Source organism: Triticum aestivum, chromosome 7D, assembly GCF_018294505.1.
Source record: "Triticum aestivum cultivar Chinese Spring chromosome 7D, IWGSC CS RefSeq v2.1, whole genome shotgun sequence".
Taxonomy (NCBI): domain Eukaryota; kingdom Viridiplantae; phylum Streptophyta; class Magnoliopsida; order Poales; family Poaceae; genus Triticum; species Triticum aestivum.
The window spans coordinates 4,727,047-4,744,521 of record NC_057814.1 but is presented as its reverse complement, the minus strand read 5'-3'; the positions used below and the strand labels follow the sequence as shown (position 1 = coordinate 4,744,521).

General features: G+C 46.6%; 1 pseudogene; it reads right to left on the bottom strand.

Annotated features, from left to right (window-relative positions):
* Positions 1 to 13,033: 13,033 nt before the first annotated feature.
* Positions 13,034 to 14,376, bottom strand: LOC123164696 (aspartic proteinase nepenthesin-1-like; annotated as a pseudogene).
* Between the last annotated feature and the right edge of the window lie 3,099 nt (positions 14,377 to 17,475).

The following is a 17,475-nucleotide window of genomic DNA, read 5'->3' as shown; positions in this document are numbered from 1 at the left end:
GGATTGAGGACAACTCCTAATCGATCGACTGGTTGAACTCCTTTCTTCTTGGTCTATGGAGCTGAAGCCGTTCTACCGAGTGACTTGCACCGCAATGCACCCCGAGTCGAACTTTTCGCTGAAGATGAAGCAGAGCAGGCCCGGCAGGACTCGGTTGATCTCCTAGAAGATGAAAGAAAGATGGCCTTAATCCGGTCGACCCAACTTAGGCTCCGAAAGGCGGTATCCTCCTGGCCCCATAATATGATGGTACTTTTTCTTACTCGCATTATCCTCTTTTTTTTTGATATTTCCTTGAAATGCTCCGATTTCTTTTGCCTCACAAATTCTGGCCAATCATCTTTCAGTTTCTCATGTTGTCCATTGAAATCCAGAGTCTTGCCCTTGTTGACATAGTCACGGGTTAAATTTTTCTTGAAGTTTCGGAATGCTTCGGCCATCTTCTGAAGAGCGAACTCTTTAACTAGCCTCCTCCTCTCACGTCCACCCGGAACCTCGTTACCGAATTCATCGACTTTGTTGTATTCCGGAGGTAGAATGAAATGTTCCATAAGCTTTCTCCCGCAATCCTTTTTCGTTCTCTTGTCGACAAAACTGAAACCAAGACGTGCCTTCTTTGGCTCCTTCCATTCCTGGACGGTGATCGGGACGTTGTCTCTAACAACGACTCCGCATTGGTTGATAAACTTTGAGGTGTGCTGTAGGGGCTTGCCGGTTTCACTGACAAAATCAATGGTATTTGTTTCTCCTGTTTTCATCGCCTTGGATTTGCCACGCTTTGTCGTACTCGATCCGGCTGAGGGCTAAAAAAAGAAAGAGAGTCGCGCGCGTTAATACATATGTATTCACATTTCAGTAAGTTTGTATCACGAGAGGCTCAATGTATATATATACCTCGCCGGAGGTGGTTGCTACTTGCAATTCGAGATCGTCGTTTGTTGACGGTTGACGTCCGTCGACAATGTCCGTTCCTTCACCTTCTTGATCATCGACAATGTCTGTTACACCGTCAAGGTTCAGAAAAGAAGAGACTACATCCTCTTCTTGCTCATCTTCTGAGCCCGGCACATAAGGAATCTCGTTGTTTATGATGCCCATTAAATAACGTTCAGCCTCCGGATCCCTAAGCAGCTCGGCTCTATCGTCCGCCATATGTCACTCCTGCATGTAGTAAAAATTAATTAAGTATAAAGGAATTAAAAAATAAGATTAAGGGGACATAGAGGAGGAGCAGCGACGGTTGAATGATTAAGAGCTATTAATTTTTGCTTTCATTTCAGCCATTTTTGGAAAACAACAAAAACAGAAATACTTTAGATGTCAAACTGCACGTATAAGGTTGAAAACATGTGCCAAATGTTTCACTGAACATTTTGAGGTATTAAACATAATTTTTGGATAATTATTTAATTAGTTATGCCATTTTCTTTTTCCTTTTCTCTTATGACCAGAACAGAAAATTGATGTTTTTTGGGTCAAATTTATACAATTATTCCCAAATAAAATACCATTGTGTATATTTTGTTAAGACAAAATTTTAGAGCTCAAGTTTGCTCAATTTGAGTTAACAGAACTCAAGTTATGAATTTTGCAAGTTTCCATTTTTAGTTCCCTTTTCTGTATTTAATTATTTAGTGCAAACATTATTGCAGAAGCATGTTGAACTTTTTCTATAAACAGAAACTGCTCAAGTTCCTGAATGTATAGAAATTTGAATCACTCAAATTGGAGAATTTATGAATTAGTTATGGATTTATGAATCTATAGACAGAAACTGCTCAAGTCCCTTTCTCTCTCTCTGCTCTCTCTCTCGCTCGCTGACGGGTGGGCCCCACGAATCCGAGCGCTCTCCTTCTCTCTCTCTCTGCTCTCTTGCTCAATTTTTAGTTTGCCCACGCGGCGGTGACCACCAGCACGGGCACGCACGGCGGCGCCGTTTCCGCACGCGCGCGAGGCTGGCAAGGCGCGCATCCAGTACGCGGCGACGAGGAGGACGGCAGGCGGCGGCGGGCGAGAAGACGACGGCGGCGGTCCCCTCTTCTTCTAGGCACGCGAGGAGGACGGCAGGCGGCGGCGGGCACCTACCGGAGACGAGGGCGGCGCGGAGAAGACGAGGGCGGCGGCGCGGAGAAGACGAGGGCGGCGCCGCGGAGAAGACGAGGTCCTGGATGCGTTTGGTCCTTAGCGCGGAGAAGACGAGGGCCGCGGAGAATATATAGGGCAAGCCTTTAGTCGCGGTTGGGGACACCAACCGCGACTAAAGGTACCCATTAGTCGCGGTTGGTGTCCCCAACCGGGACTAAAGGGGTACCTTTAGTCGCGGTTGGTGTCACGAACCGCGACTAAAGGTTTTTTCGCGCCGTTTTCGTTCCCGCGCGGAAAGAGCCTTTAGTCGCGGTTCGTGCCACGAACCGTGACTAAAGGTCCTTTTTCAAATACTTTTCATTTTAAAATCTTAAAAATACAAATAATATATCAAAAAATTCAGAAAAATAAAGCTAATTCATTTTAAAATCTTAAAAATAGAAATAATATATCAAAAAATTCAAAAAAATAAAACTAATTCATTTGAAAATCTTAAAAATACAAATAATATATCAAAAAATTCAGAAAAATAAAACTAATTCATTTGAAAATCTTAAAAATACAAATAATATATCAAAAAATAAAACTAATTCATTTGAAAATCTTAAAAATACAAATAATATATCAAAAAATTCAGAAAAATAAAACTAATTCATTTTAAAATCTTAAAAATACAAATAATATATCAAAAAATCTAGAAAAATAAAACTAATTCATTTTAAAAATTCAGACTGATTGTTTTGTTCTACATCCTCGATCCCTTAAGGTTTGACAAAAGGTTTGATACATCATTCAGTTCATCGACCAAATACAAATCATCCTGATTCGCCATCATACGTCCTGCCGTGTATTTGGTATGCATATATGCACTCAGTAGCCACGGCAGGGCTGTATGATGGCGATACCGATTGTTTTGTTCTACATCCTCGATCCCTTGAAGGTTTGACAAAAGGTTTGATACATCATTCAGTTCATCGACCAAATACAAATCATCCGGATTCGCCATCGTACGTTTTAATTCACATGATCCATTCAACAAAGTTTGGTACAATAAATTATTACACATCAATTCTTGCCTTGTGTCCCTGCTTGCTTACGATTGTGCCGTATCCATGGAGCATCCTCATCATTTAACTTAATGCTTGGGTCAGTGTTCACTTTGAAGGGCGGAATTTCACCAAACATATTATAATCTTCTGACATGTCTGTCTTGTCCTCCACTCCCACGATGTTTCTTTTCCCTGAAAGAACAATGTGGCGCTTTGGATCATCGCATGATGTACTGATCGTTTTCTTATCTTTCCGTTTCCTCGGTTTGCTACTCATGTCCTTCAAATAAAAAACCTGAGCGACATCTTTGGCAAGGACGAATGGTTCGTCAAGGTAACCAAGATTGTTGAAATCCACCATTGTCATTCAGTATTGCTCGTCCACCTTTACCCCACCTCCTGTTAGCTTGAACCATTTGCACCGGAACAAAGGGACCTTAAAGGAGGGTCCATAGTCAAGTTCCCATATCTCCTCTATGTAACCATAATATGTGACCTTTTGCCCATTCTCGGTTGCTGCATCAAAGCGGACACCACTGTTTTGGTTGGTGCTCTTTTTATCTTGGGCGATGGTGTAAAATGTATTCCCATTTATCTCGTACCCTTGGAAAGTCGTTATAGTCGAAGATGGTGTCTTGGCCAACATGTACAGCTGATCTCCAACATCATTGTCATTCATTAAATGTTTTCGCAACCAACTGCCGAAAGTCTCCATGTGGGCCTTTCTAATCCAGGATTCAGACTTCCCCGGGTTGTCCGAGCGTAAAATATTCTTGTGTTGCTCGAAGTACGGAGCCACCAAGCTGGAATTTTGCAGAACTGTGTGGTGTGCTTCAGTCATAGAATGATCGTCCATACATATCGTTGATTTCCTTCCGATCGTGCCTTTTCCACTTAGTCTCTCCTCGTGCCGCGATTGAGGAATACCAATCGGCTTAAGGTCAGGAACATAGTCAATACAGAACTCAATTACCTCCTCATTTCCATAGCCCTTGATGATGCTTCCTTCTGGCCTAGCACGGTTACGAACATATTTATTTAATACTCCCATGAACCTCTCAAAGGGGAACATATTGTGTAGAAATACAGGACCGAGAATGGAAATCTCTTCGACTAGGTGGAGCAGGAGGTGCGTCATAATATCGAAGAAGGATGGTGGGAACACCAACTCGAAACTGACAAGGCATTGGACCACATCGTTCTGTAACCGTGGTAGATCTTCTGGATTGATTACCTTCTGAGAGATTGCATTGAGGAATGCACATAGCTTCACAATGGCTACTCGAACATTTTCCGGTAGGAGCCCCCTCAAAGCAATCGGAAGCAATTGCGTCATAATCACGTGGCAGTCGTGAGACTTCAGGTTTTGGAACTTTTTGTCCGCCATGTTTATTATTCCCTTTATATTCGACGAGAAGCCAGACGGGACCTTCATACTGCTCAGGCATTCAAAAAAATGACCTTCTCTTCTTTGGTAAGAGCGTAGCTGGCACGACCTTGAAACCATTCCGGATGCCGGTCATCTGGGTCTTTCAAAAGTTGCTGGTCCTGCCGTGCTTCCTTTGTATCATTTGTCTTCCCATACACGCCCAAGAAGCTTAGCAGGTTCACGCAAATATTCTTCGTAACATGCATCACGTCGATTGCAGAGCGGACATCTAGGACTTTCCAATATTGTAGCTCCCAAAATATAGATTTCTTCTTCCACATGGGTGCGTGCCCGTCAACTCCCCGCGGAACTGATTGTCCGCCAGGACCCTTTCCAAAGATGACTTTCAAATCCTTGACCATATCAAATATCTCAGCACCAGTACGTTCCGCAGGCTTCGGCCGGTGATCTGCCTTGCCGTTGAAATGCTTGCCTTTCTTTCTTACGTTATGATTTCGGGGAAGAAATCGACGATGACCCAGGTACACGTTCTTCTTACAATTACCCAAACGTACACTTTCAGTCTCATGTAAGCAGTGCGTGCATGCATTGTATCCCTTATTTGTCTGTCCCGAAAGGTTACTGAGAGCAGGCCAATCGTTGATGGTTACAAAAAGCAACGCTCGTAGGTCAAATTCCTCTTCTTTGTGCTCATCCCAGACACGTACACCAGGTCTGCCCCACAACTGTAAAAGTTCATCAACTAATGGCCTTAGGTACACATCGATGTCGTTGCCGGGTTGCTTTGGACCTTGGATGAGCACTGGCATCATAATGAACTTCCGCTTCATGCACAACCAAGGAGGAAGGTTGTAGATGCATAGAGTCACGGGCCAGGTGCTATGGCTGGAGCTCTGCTCGCCAAAAGGATTCATGCCATCAGTACTTAGACCAAATCTTATGTTCCTTGCGTCAGCTGCAAAATCTTTGAACTCTCTGTCGATCTTTCTCCATTGCGTTCCATCAGCGGGGTGTCTCAACTCCCCGTCGGACTTACGGTCCTCTTTGTGCCATCGCAACAACTTGGCATGCTCTTTGTTCCTGAACAGACGTTTCAACCGTGGTATTATAGGAGCATACCACATCACCTTGGCGGAACCCTCTTCCTGGGTTTCTCGCCCTCAACATCGTCACCAGGGTCATCGCCTCTGATCTTATAACGCAATGCAGTGCATACAGGGCATTCATTCAAATTCTCGTATTCACCGCGGTAGAGGATGCAGTCGTTAATGCATGCATGTATCTTCAGAACCTCTAAACCTAGAGGGCAGACAACCTTCTTTGCTTCGTACGTACTGGCGGGCAACTCGTTATTCTTCGGAAACATATTCTTCAACATTTTCAGCAAATTTTCAAATGATGAGTCAGCTACACCTTCCCGTGCCTTCCATTTTAGCAAATCCAGTGTGCAGCCCAGCATTTTCAGACTATTATCGCATCCTGGGTACATCGACTTTTTGTGATCCTCTAACATGCGATCCAAATTCTCCCTCTCCTTGTCAGTTTCGCAGCGTCTCCGTGCATCAGCAATGGTCCGACCAAGATCATCAGCGGGCTCATCATGTGCCTCTTCTTCACCTTCACCTAACCCTTCCCCACCTTCAGCATCATCCTCCATGAAAGTATCACCGAAATGATCATGATAGTTGTCATCGATATCATCCCCTTCTTCATCTTCTTCCATTCTAACCCCTCTTTCTCCATGCTTGGTCCAACAATTATAGCTTCGCATGAAACCGTGCCGAAGCAGGTGCATGTGAACGTCTCTTGAGGAGGAGTAACCCTTCTGATTCTTACAGACAGCACATGGACAGATAATAAAACCTCGCTGCTTGTTCGCATTTGCCACTACGAGGAAATCTTTCAAACCCGTAGTGAACTCGCCGGAGAGTCGGGTACCGTACATCCATTGCCGATTCATCTGCATTATTATTATATAAAGTATATAATTAACCATCATGCATTTGTTAAACTAACTAGCTAGAAATAATACAAATTAAACAATGAACTACACACATGCATATTTTATCAATGACACATGAAAGGTTCAAGTTGCTAACCGCGATCGCGGAGGAAAAATAAATGAGAAAGCTCAAGTGTGGCTCGGACACTTCATATCATGTTTGTTTCATGCTCTCGGGCATTTCATCGAACACCTTGTGTGCATAGGAGGAACCAAAAGCAAACCCACCACCCCCTTCTGAATATTGTGAATAGAAGTGGCACCAATTGTGGCTAAGTGAAGTGAGCTGAGTCCTATATAGGGATGGGCCTTTAGTCCCGGTTGGCCTGGCCAACCGCGACTAAAGGCCTTCGGGCCAGCCTGAGGACCTTTAGTCCCGGTTGGCCAGGCCAACCGGGACTAAAGCCCCTCCCGTCCGCCAGCTGTCGACCGAACGCGCTGGGCCCAGATAGTTGGTCGCGGGTCTCCTCCCGAACCGCGACTAAAGACCCCTTTGGTCGCGGTTCGATTATTTTGGGGACTAATGGGGGCGTATGGAAGCCTCTTTTTCTACTAGTGAAAAATGGAATACCACCTGGTCCCCCTCGCCCTTGAAAAGAAACCCGTTATTACAAGGAAACCCACGAAACTCATTTAATTCAGATTTTAGAAATGTCAAAATATCATAACTTTTAAACCGCACATCGGACTTAAAATCCGTTTTCACTGTTGGAACCCTTGTGATGTGCTGTTCAAAACAAGATCTCGCATGGGTATGTTCCGATGATTTTTTTTGTGTGCAACTTAATCCCCGTTTGATGCAACTGTCTGGGAGTCAATGTGCAACTACATGATAGTCAATGTGCAACTTTTTGATCTATTTGTATCTCCACTTTTCACCATGTTGACTGCCTCCAAACTGTCACTTTCAACGTCAATTGGTATATTGCTCCACTGTAAAGCTAGCAATAGTCCTCGGATCGCTAAGATCTCAGCACTATCACAGTAAAAAGAGTACACCCGACTTTTCTGGAGCCCAAGCTATGAAATCCTCGCCAAGGCGATGAGGGGGTTGAATTTTTTGGATCTCACATATGTCCACTGGGAGAAAGAGATAGTTGGCCTGTAACTTGTGAGGTCCCGCGAATTTGATGTTGGTCGAGGGGAAATTAAAGAGGATGTATATTGATGCACAGCAAATGTTAAATTTAGACATGTTCTAAGTATTGTGTTGTTGTATACCTCTACATTTTAGGTAATTGACTCCATATTTTCAGTATCTAAGATCGTAATGGTGAACTGTGATTGACCCGGCAGTTGGTTCGCTACAGACCTACGTATGTCAGTAGCACTTGTTTGTTGCCTGAGCCAGCAATTTCAACACTCTTGATGTATGTTTCAGTCGCTGATAGGTCTGGTTGCTCTCTCCTTGCACCGATGTGGCTATGGTTGAGTTGTTGTGTGCATCGTTGAGGTTACAGAGGGAAGGCAGTGCTTCAGGTGTAGAGTCCGTGATGCTCTGCTCGGTGTTCCTTGTTTCAATTCTTTGGTTTGTTGTTCTTCTCCATTTCATTTTTCTTATGTGTGACTACTGTATTCCTCAGGCGACCGCCTTGGTGGTGGTCGGAACCGAACTGGGAAGGCTATTGTGAGGGAAAAAACAGGAAATGAAGATTGGGAGGCCCTGCGGGTTATCGTAAATGAAGGCGAGGGACGCCGGGCGCCTGGTTTGTCGTGGTCGATTGGAAGCTATATTCATTGTAATCAAGCAATGAAGGTGACACGATTTGGCCGACGCAGTAGGAGGAAAAGAGGATCGAGAGAAGAGACATGTGTGCTGACTAGCTATGTTAGAGCATCTCCAACATCGACGACAAATATCACGTGCGCGCAGGAAAAGTTAGTTTTAGCAAGTGCGGGAAATTCCGGCGCGCGGCAAAAGATCGCGCACGCGCGGGAAAAGGCGGTCCTTCGCGCGTTAGATTTGGCGCGTGGCGTCCGGCACGCTCTACAAAACGCGCGCATCCGATGCCGCCAGCCGCACACTCAACCGCTCCCGTTGGCCCTTTCTTCCCCTCGCCACCCTTCTCTTCTTCGCATCCGGCGCCCCCCCTCCCCCCCGGTCGCGCCCTTCCCTCGCTGCCGACATGCCGCCGCATCGCCGAAGCAGCTCGGGCTACCGCGGGGTCTGCGTCCGGCCGTCCGCCCTTCCGGCTGGTTCTACGCGGAGATCCGCTCCGGCAACATGCGTCTCATTCTCGGGAAGTTCAAGACCGCGCACGAGGCCGCCCGCGCCTATGACGCTGTGGCGTGGTGCCTCAGCAGGGACCTCGCGCCGCCGCCCTGTCTTGTAACAGACGAGGACCGTGAGGAACACCGCAGACGCTAGCGCCGCCTCCTCACCGCCGAGGAGGACGAGCTAGCCATGGCGGAGTGGCGCCAGCGCTACCCGCAGGACGTCGCCGATGAGAACGCCTTCTGGATGGAGAGGACGGCAAAGCGCCACGCGGACCGGGCCGACAGGCGTCGGCGGAACGCACTCGCGTCGGCGCTGTGCGATCTTGTGTCAGCAGGACATATGTCGTTCTTTGACGAGGACGATCCTCGTTGGGAAGACACGTTTCTCGATACCTCGGACGACAGCAGCGAGAATGATGATGAGGATGACTCGGAGTAGGTTCTAATTGCACCGTAGTTTTTATCTATTTTATCGTATTGGACTAGTTTTTTTTATCTATCTATGCTATGATGAATTATGTACGCTATGTGAACTATCTATGTATCTTTTTTTATCTATTTTAATCTATGCCTATGTTTTTATATTTGTTTGGAGTGAATATATTATTTGTGCGAGAGCGCTCTGTCCAGGTTTGCAGCGCGCGCTAGACTTTTAAGCAGCTGTTGGAGCAAGTGTTGAAGATGCTTTTATTAGTTTACGGTTTTAATTTAGAAACGGAGTCTTTTAATTTGGGACGAATTCTTGCTTAATTCAGAGGTTACTAGCCAATTGCCCGTGCGTTGCAACGGGGTATAAATATTCGGCTGAATTAATATAATTATATATTAAGATATAATCTTAGGATATACAACAAACACAAGAAATCATGTAGCAAAAAAAAACATGCAGCCCGCAAGAAATGATTTTCCTGATTTTGAAAAGAAATCTAGAAACGTAGTTTTAATTATCTTAGACCTGTGTTGCAACATGAAAATTCAACTATGTCGTATGAATTCTCATAATCAAAAGAAATCAGAAATATATATGTACTATGTGAGATAAAATAGTTGTGTTCTGCTTCAAAAAAAACAAATATAAGGAACCTTTGTTCTAAAGAAGCACAAGCAATTTTCACACTTTTCACTTTTAACGAAGCACAAGCAGTTTCTTACAGGAAGGAAATAAAAAGTAATGCCTTTCAGAATGTCGGGCAACCTTGCGTTGTATTGCCTCCAGTGATGGTTAAGAGAAGGTCTCTCGATTACCGATAGTTGGAGCGCACGCAGCGTGGTGGTCACCGTCGATCCGGCCTTTGAGGCAGTGACGTAGATCGATGGGGCTGCACTTGTGCAAACCTAAGCACTTTGGTTCGTGCGTGCACAAGCAGGGAAACGTCCAGGTTAGCCGTGATGTCATCCAGGCGCGAGTCATTGGTCGTTGTCGTCCACCCCGACGGCCAGTCCATTCGCGATCTTGTCGTCCAGATGCTGTGGCCATGTCCAGACGCGTGCCCTCCGGTGTCGTGCAGGCGTGACATGAGTGTCGCAGTTGTCTGAGGCGGCCTCCACACGCGGCGGCGGTGACAGGTAGTCGGGTGGCAGCAGCGCTGTGCGAGCCAGCGGTGGTGTTGTCATGGCAGAGTTATGATGCCTCCCGGCGGCGACGTGCCAGAGATCAAATTTCCCCTTGGATAGAGAGGGGAGGCAGCCCTGCTTTTCCCTTTCTCTTTGGATTATCATACTGCGTTCCGAAAATTCGGGCGAGACGTGCGTCCGTCTTCCTGATCGTGTGATAGGTGAGCCGAGGGAGGGGACGATGTACGAAAGACTCCGCATGACGCGATCCCTTTGGCAGCAAAGGAAAACTTAGATTTTTTTTAGATAGTAGAGAAAAGGGGAGTTTGATTGAAAGAAGGAAGGAGACTGATCACCGCCATAGAGAATATTGCCTTATCAAAGAAGATATTTGTTAGTACCATGTATGAATTGATTGCGTCTGTATTAATTGAGTTTGTATTAGCAATTTAAGAGATTGGGTTTTTTATTTGCGGTGACAATGAAGAGATTGGTTACCACACTTGATTTCTCTGGTTCCAAATACAGATTAGAAAACCAGTAAATAGGGAACCGAGAGAAAAAACCGGTGGAGGGGTGGGGGTCGTACGTGAAGGATGGACGAAGGGTCGGCGACGTAAGATGGGAGAGGGAACATTACGTTTCTTTTAGGTAGTAGAGAAGTAGAGAAGAGAAGAGATATACTGAAAAGTTCCCTCCGATAACAAAGCCGTCGTATCGGACAAGTTCCCCCACTTCCAGACTCGCTGTTGATGATGCAAAGTTATCCCTCTGTTCATATTTCATCAACATAATTACGTAGAGATCATGTTTATCTTTTCGTCAGATGAGTGCAATAAATAGAACGAGATTTTCTGAAGAAATGTCTAAGTATGGATTTAACCATGCTATGAAAGAATTAAATTTCTCTCTCAAATACGTCTGAATCATAACATACATATGTTTCTCAGTTCAAAAACACAAAACTTATCTTGTTGCCGGAGGTGAATCGTTTTTCCTGCTGATTGCCACCCCAGAGGAGTTCCAGATAATTGCAGGAAAACAACATGAGATTCTTCACAGAAACTCATGAGCTAGTTGTGGTTTACTTCTACCAGGAGTATATATGGCACGTTCGCAGCTGTAGAAAATACAAAGCATAGTAAAATTTTCTGTTGATCGTGCCTCAATGACGACACGTTCTGTAGAGTCCCAGTGTTAGGATGGGAGGGAGATCGGGAGGAGCCAGGAAGAAGATTTTTACTGCATGGAGGAGTTGCATGATTTCACACGCTGTGTCCGCGTAAGATCGTACATCAATGGTGAAGCTCTCGCCGCGTCGCGACCTCAGACTGTCGGCCACGGGTGACATCCAGGCTGAAGGCACCGGCCATTCACGATTTTGATCCAAGAGTTTCTAGTTCCTCCATGCGAAGGCACCAACCACAAAAAAGGAACAAAGATAACTCACACAGTCCAAAGGAAGCACTCACCAAACCTGGAAGAATCCGACTGATGCAGTTGGCAACCTCCACGACCCGCGGAAGAGCTGTGGCGATCTGCTCCAGCGCCAACACCGGCTGCTTCCTTGAGGCCTTCCTCCGCACGCCCTTTACGCTCGACTGTCAACCCCTCGAGACGTTGCTCTTTGTCCGCCTCCACAACAGGACCGGCCTGCGTACGTGGTGAGATCGCAACGCATGGATGGGAAAATATGAGAGAGAGAGAGAGAGAGAGAGAGAGAGAGAGAGAGAGAGAGAGAGAGAGAGAGAGAGAGAGAGAGACTCACAGTGGCGACCAACGGCAACCACGGTCGATCGTGGGGAGAAAAACAGATCGATAGCGGCGGCGAGGAAAGAAGAACGAGCAAGGAATAGGATATGCTGATCTTGCCCGGGATTGATTACTACCATACATGAATTTATTGCGTGATATATGTTACCAAAGAAGAGATTGATTACCACAAGGAGAATTGATTGAGTTACCAAAAGATTTGGGTTTTTTGGGCCTGACGAAAATTGTTGTAATAAGAAACCGGGAGGAAAATCGGTGGAGGGGAGGGAATCGGTGGAAGGTTTGGGGATATTGTAAGGGGAGGTGTGACGAAGAGCGGGCGACGTAAGAGGGGAAACGGAACATTCCGTTTCTTTTAGGTAGTAGAGAAGTCAATCAGTCCGTCTGTCAGGTGTCAACAAATATTAGAACACAGGATGTGATAGAGAGGCAGAGGGGACCTGGGGCTGAACACAAAATAGTTTATTTTCTTGAAATTGTTAATTGTACTTTTCTCCAAACCAAAACGACCATGCAGCTCTAGTAGCTGCCCGGTACATGCAAAGTACAAAATGTGTACACGAAAAGTACTAGCTGTCTAGCGGCATGCACTAGGTTCACAGGTTCCTGCCTGCCGGTACATGCTAAGTACCTACTCTGTAACACAAGGATTACAGCTAAACACATATGATCAAGTTGCTTCTATCATGGGCACACTTCATCCACGTCATATATCACTTGTAAATGAAGATCCGTCATGGGAGGTTTTTCATTTTATCTTCATCCACATATCATATATCACTTACAAATATATGAAACAACTTGTAGATCGAGTGCATATATGCGAATTAAACTGCTTACATCGTACTCCAACAGTTATGTATGTATACACCACCATACGTACATAGTATGTAGCAGATGTGTTACTTATTTAGAGGAAGTAGGTACGTAGGAGTGTACAAGACGTGTGGAGTCGTGTCTTGATCACATGTTGTGACACTGCGCGGGCACGATGAGCAGCTTGTTGCCCGCCAAATCGTAGACGACGTGCATGTTCTGTTGCTGGAAGTTGCCGATGATGGTCGGGAGGTCGTCGCCGGCCGAATCTATGACCACGCACAGCTGGTCGTCCAAGTTGGGGTGCTTGGCCATGTAGTTCTCCCGCGGCAGTTCCCAGTCCGCGCCACCCTCCAGGTGCAAGATCAGCTTGGGCACCGCCACCTTGCTCGCGTCCGGCACCGAGTCCGTCTGGAAGCACTGCAGCTCGCCAGGGCCGCCGTCTTCGTCGTAGGGGATATGGGGCAGCGCCACCTGTGACACGAACGCCTCACGGAGGATCCGGAAGACGGCCCGTGGGAAGGTGGTGATAGCCGTGCCGGAGTCGATGATCGTCCCGCCGGAGCCGTCCGTCTTGAGCGTGAACGCCGACTCCGGGACCGGCAGCCGCACCTTGCTGACGGTGATGCCTTTGAGAGAGAGGTAGTAGTAGACATCGGAGTCGGGAACCCGTACGAAGGGAGTGGAGAGGACAGGCCCCGTGGCGTGCGCTGTGAGGTCGTCGTCCGGGGCGCCCAGGAACACGGGGCTGCTCCTCGACTCGAATATGCTGGTGAAGCAGTAGGAGAAGCTGCCAACACGGAGCTGCCCAGGCAGCGACAATGGCCCGCGGGCGAAGCCGGCGATGCCGGACTCGTTGGACAAGAAGTTGCCGGTGGTGTACTGGCCACATCCGAAGGCGAGGTCCGGCACCACCTTGCCCTGCTGGAAGGTGAAGGAGTCTTTGGCGAGCTGGCCCATTGACACGGACTTGTCGCCGTAGGCGAGTCGGTAGGCACAGCCGCCGAGGAAGCACGCACGGCCGCTCCGCTGAAGGCCTTGGCAGAGTGGGTCGGAGCAGGCGACGCCGTGGACGGTGTCGGAGGCGGAGGTGTTGAACTTGGGGAAACGCTGGTCGAAGCACTTGAAGCAGGGCGTGCACTGTGTCCAGATGACGTTGCTGCCGGTGTCCACCTCCAGCGCCACGTGCTGCGGCCGCGGAGTGCCGATGCCGAGGTGGATAAGGTACTCGTTGGAGCCTATGACGCCGGAGCTGCTGACCGCGGGCACTGTCACCGCGCCGCCAGGACCGGATGGGCAGAGCTTGGCGGCCCGTGCCCTCGACCGGGCGACCATCCGCCCGAGCAGCTCGCTTGGGTGAAGCCGCGGGCGCTGTCGACGTGGGTGAGATGGGCGTGCAGCTGCAGGGTCGCCGATCGCGAGGTGGCCGGCCAAGCCAACAGGGCTAGTAGGGTTAGGGTTAGGATGAGGAGGACAACGTAGTGCTCCATAATGCTCACCACTAGGAGGACGTCTATTGCTCTGTTGGTAGGGAGCCACCGTGGGTTTACATACATATCTATCTATCTACTATCTATATATATATAGAGCCATCCATGCACGCGTACCACTTTTTGTTTACTTGTGACGAGGTTGGTTTACTTATGGATCACCCACCACCACTTTCTTCTGTGAAACAAAAGCTAGGCCATATATAAACAAGCATCATGACAAGCTAGGCCAGTTAGCGTAATGGTTATAAGACATTTGGTTTCGTTAAAATAAGCAAAAAGAAATTCATGACAAGGGGTTCCCCCTCCCTAACTTTTATAAAGCCAAAGCACAGTCATTAACATAGCCTGTTTAACAGCGCTCGGCGGCAACCGGAAAGCATTGTTATATTGTAAGCAAAACTAAACGATCATTGTTCTTGGGACTGTGACGCATCCTCCGACGGATGGGCTGGCTTAAATTAATCCTAGGAAGAGCACACAGTTTTGAATGCCTCCGGTATGTTCGATATCCGTGGGCGCGGATTCTCCCCGGTAGGGTCCTTCTTTTTCTTTTTTTCTCTTCAATTAATCCAAGTATAAGGGTGAAGTAACGACCTAGCAATAAGTATTTCCTTCAGTAAAGAATCAATGTTTTATTGAACTAGGAGTTTTTTTAGTAAACAGAGTCATTGGTGCCTGCACAAAAAACACAAAACAAACTTGTCCTCAACACATCAAAAGCGTTGTCTAGCTTCTTTTCTTGCAAGTTACAACATTAGATTGCACGGTATGGTAAGAATAGATAGGTAGATAAAAAAATGGTCAACACATAAATACTACTTTTGTAAAGTTTTCAGTATAAGAAGATAGGCCCTCGGAGCCATAGGTTCACTACTGGTATCTCTTCAACCATAAAAGTGTAGTGTGATGAACAAATTACGACTGGATATTGATTAAATTACAATATTTACAATAATGACTATGATCATTCATGGTATAATCTCATTGAGGCATTACGCTCGTGATATGTAGACCGTTATCCAACTGCATATACAACTAATACTCCAAGCTAAGACCGCTATCCAACATGTATCTTGAAGTATTAAGTTCATAACAAATAGAGCATTGCAATTGGCAAGATGTTATAACTAGAAAGTAAAACTATCATCCAAGTATGTTAAAGAAACATCGTTTTATTATTAGTGGCAACAATACAATATGTGCCTTGTCCTTTTCTATCACCGGGATATGGACCAACACAAGATATGAACCCACTACAATGCACAACTCCCTCTCAAAACTATCCATCAAACTTGGCCAAAGAATACTAATAGGTCGGAGAGCATACAAAGATTCTTACCCTGCAACTGGCAAAGATTTTTTTAGAGAGTATCGGCTAAGAGAAGACTTGCACATGTGACCAATGGATGGAATGGCAAGACTTGACGGCAACCAACTACACAAACTTTACAATTTTTAAGGTGCAATTTGTTAGAAGAGACCTACTTCTGTTTCTTGAGACTGTATAGCTTGGTGGTTAGGGCATCACCAACGGTAACCCGCAAATTTCCCCCCGCATCCTCTGCAGATAGGGGGACTAGTCTGTGGAAACATATGCGAGATGCGGCCATCCGACCGTAGACGCATACCTCCGGCTTTTCTTATTTTTTTTAAGTCTGAACGATCAAATAGCCATGTTGCGGTTGAGCACTCGATGCCCTTTGATCGAGCCCTTGAAATTGATAACATGTTCCTCCACACGCTCCGCATCTTCAAGGACTGCCTGCATCATCGCCGTCTCATCTGAGTACTCCTCCTCGTCCGACGAGCCTCCGACGAGCCGTCGGACGACTCAACATAGTGCTCGTATGTGTACTCCAAATCAGAATCCATTGATAGAAAGAAGAAGTGAAAAATGCTTTTAGCTCCGATGAGTCATCGAACAGTTGCCGAGCATTATGAGTATAGCAGTAGCCGATGGTACCTAGCGGGGCGGTCGGAGGACAGGTGCTGAACGACGACGGAGGTGTGACATCCTGATTTTTCGCCTTTTTCTTTTTCTGGACTTTATTGCATTTTTGGTTTGAATTGGATTTTTGAATCAATTCATTTGGACTTAATCACTTGGGCATCCCTTTGATTTTCACCCAAGTGACTCATATCACCTTCAAACCCATCCCTTGCACTCTGATATTTCCATATGTGACCTAGGAAATATTTTTCTTAAATGAAAAATATTCATTGTTCTCTCTGAAATATCACTTCATTCACTTCTACTCCAAAGCAACCCTCATTTTTCTTGCCCCAAAAAATCTGAGAAAATTCCTAAATATTCTCTGGACCTTAGCAAAACTTCCTGTGCAAAAATATTACATAGTTATTTGGAATATTTTTGCTACAGAAAATATTTGCCATCCTGGTCAGAAAGTGCATGTTATGAAGGAAATGCATTTTTCCTTGATCTTCTGGAGCTGAAATTTTTAGGGCATCATTGCCCTCCTATGTAACCCCTAGCTACCAAAAATCAGCTCTTAACTCTCTCTAGATTTTTCTCCATTAAGCTCCAAAGTTTATGTCCAGAAACTTGCCAAGAAGCTACAGCCTCACCCGGTTGGCCTGGCATTAATTCAGATGCTTGGATCGACCTAGCCGCGAAGACAACACCCCAGACATGCATTTACTACTCGGCGCGTTGCGTAGCCGAAGTTCACGCGGTGACCGCGTTCGTCCAAGCATGCTGGCATGCGCTTGGCGCGCTCTGTTTCGCGCGTGCGTTCGCCTCTGCCCAAACTAGTGAGTCCCGGAGCTCCCTCTGCCTCGCCTCGCCTCATCACCGTGACCCCTCCCTGACGCCGGTGACACCCGCAGCGAGCACGGGCAAGGCAGAGCCGAGAGCATAGTGCCCCCACGCCACTATTTTCGTCCGCCTCCTCGTCCTGTGCTTGGCCTCGAGCTTCAACAGTGGTTGCGTGAGCCCTTGACCACTACTCCCCTCCCTCTGACTCCTCTCGTCGCCATGCGGGAATGGTTGAAGCCATACCCAATCGAAAAAGCCGCTTCCAGAGTTCTCTTCGGCGACCCACGATCCCCTCTCACCTGTAGCTCTATAAATAGCAC